Below are 1,849 nucleotides of genomic sequence, written 5' to 3'. Positions count from 1 at the left end.
GCTGGATAAAGGAGTGTGGGAATGGTGGCCAGTGGGATGGGAAGAAACCAGGAGGGTGCGGTGACCTGGAAGCATTGCAGAGAATTTGGTGAAGAAGGGAAAGGCCAGCTGAGCCAATGAGCAAGAAGAGGACAGAGAACAGCCTATTGGATTTGGCCAGATGAAGACCACATGGGTGACCTTGATTGATACCATTTCTGTGAGGGAGTTGGGAAGGCAGAGACTGAAAATAAGTTCACTACATGCAAGGTATTTTTAAAATTCCTCCTTTAGGAATGGAAATTGGGTACCTCATACCTTATTTACAGAGACTTAGACATTTCTTTCATGATAATAAAAACATCCAGAATAGGGGCGCCTGGGTAGCGCAGTCGTTAAAGCGTCTGCCTTCGGCTCAGGGCGTGATCCCGGCGTTCCGGGATCGAGTCCCACATCGGGCTCCTCCGCTGTGAGCCTGCTTCTTCCTCTCCAACTCCCTCTGCTGTGTTCCCTCTCTCGCTGGCTGTCTCTCTGTCACGTAAATAAATAAAATCTTTAAAAAAAAAATATCCAGAATAATAACAACTCATGAGCCTCAGACGTCCAGTCAGGATGGTAGACTGAGCAGACACTGAAAGACTAGCCCCCCCCACCCACCCCCAGTCTCAACAAATAAAAATGTTGGATACAATGTTAACAATAAACTATTTAAATACAAAGTCAATTTCAAAAGTAGGGAAAGGAAAATCTCCAGGAGCTCAAAATGAAGATAAAACCCAAACTAGAGTAGTTGATAAAAGCTGAAGACAAAAATCTCACAAGATATTGGAACTGGTTATAGGAGCTGAAGTCTAGGGGAAGAGCAAGACTTCAGGCTTAAGTGAGGCAGAGTGCCTCTGAGTCCCCTTGTAATACAGGAACCAAGAAGCACGGCATGCCCAGGAAACTCCAAGCTGAAATGTTATAAAATTTGTCCGGAACCAATAAAACTCACAGGATCCTAAGGAGCTTCCTATGTGAAGCTACTCAGAAGGGAACCCTCCAAAACCCAAGAGAGCAAGGCTCATATGAAAGCCTCCCCCATTCAAGATGAGCTCACAATAAAAAATTACAAGCCACAGGAGCAAAAAAAAACCACGCTGAGGTGTAGTAACAATCAAAAGACATAGCAAATGAGAGAAATTCACCTTAAGAACTAGAAATAAAAGAAAAAAATTAAAAGAAACTTTAAGCTTATGTAAAATCTTCAAAGAGAAATAGGAAAAAATACACACAAAAACAAGATTGAATGTCAAAGCAAAGGCACATCTGAAAAGAACTAAATGGAGATTCTAAAAATGAAAAATACAACCATTAAGGTAGAAAAGTTAAATAGGTTAAGTAGAAGAATAGATACCTTGAAGCAAAAATACTGAACTCTAAAACAGATATTTGGAAATCACACAGAATGCAGAAAAATAAATAACTTAAGTGGATAATATGAAAGAGTAATTTAAGATCTGCATAACAGAAAGAGAGCTCCTGTGCTCACTCTGGCAGCACACAGACTAAAATTGGAATGATACAGAGAAGATGAGCATGGCCCCTACACAAGGACGACATGCAAATTCACAAAGTGTTTCATACTTTTAAAAAAAGAAAAAAAGAGTAGCTCCAATATATTAAGTTGAACTCTCTTTGTAGGTCGAAAATGGTTGTATTTCATACAGTTTTACCTGAAATGTCTAATGCAAGTGGTGGAAAGGAAAACAATAAAGAATGTAGGAGGGGCTCCTGGGTGGCTCAGTCCGTTAAGCACCCCAGCTCTTGGTTTTGGCTCAGCTCACGGTCTTGGGCTCTGGAGATCAAGCCCCACATTGGGCTCTGCGCT

The 1,849-nt window shown here is 41.3% G+C and overlaps 1 non-coding gene across 1 annotated transcript; it reads left to right on the top strand.

Moving 5' to 3' along the window:
• Nucleotides 1-1,502: 1,502 nt before the first annotated feature.
• On the top strand, nucleotides 1,503-1,609 carry LOC113267488 (U6 spliceosomal RNA). Its single transcript, XR_003320829.1, has one exon. It is a non-coding gene; the product is annotated as a U6 spliceosomal RNA (small nuclear RNA).
• The last annotated feature ends 240 nt before the right edge of the window (nucleotides 1,610-1,849 follow it).

This window comes from Ursus arctos, unplaced genomic scaffold (genome assembly GCF_023065955.2).
Source record: "Ursus arctos isolate Adak ecotype North America unplaced genomic scaffold, UrsArc2.0 scaffold_25, whole genome shotgun sequence".
NCBI classification, from domain to species: domain Eukaryota; kingdom Metazoa; phylum Chordata; class Mammalia; order Carnivora; family Ursidae; genus Ursus; species Ursus arctos.
This window is presented reverse-complemented; position numbering and strand designations above follow the sequence as displayed.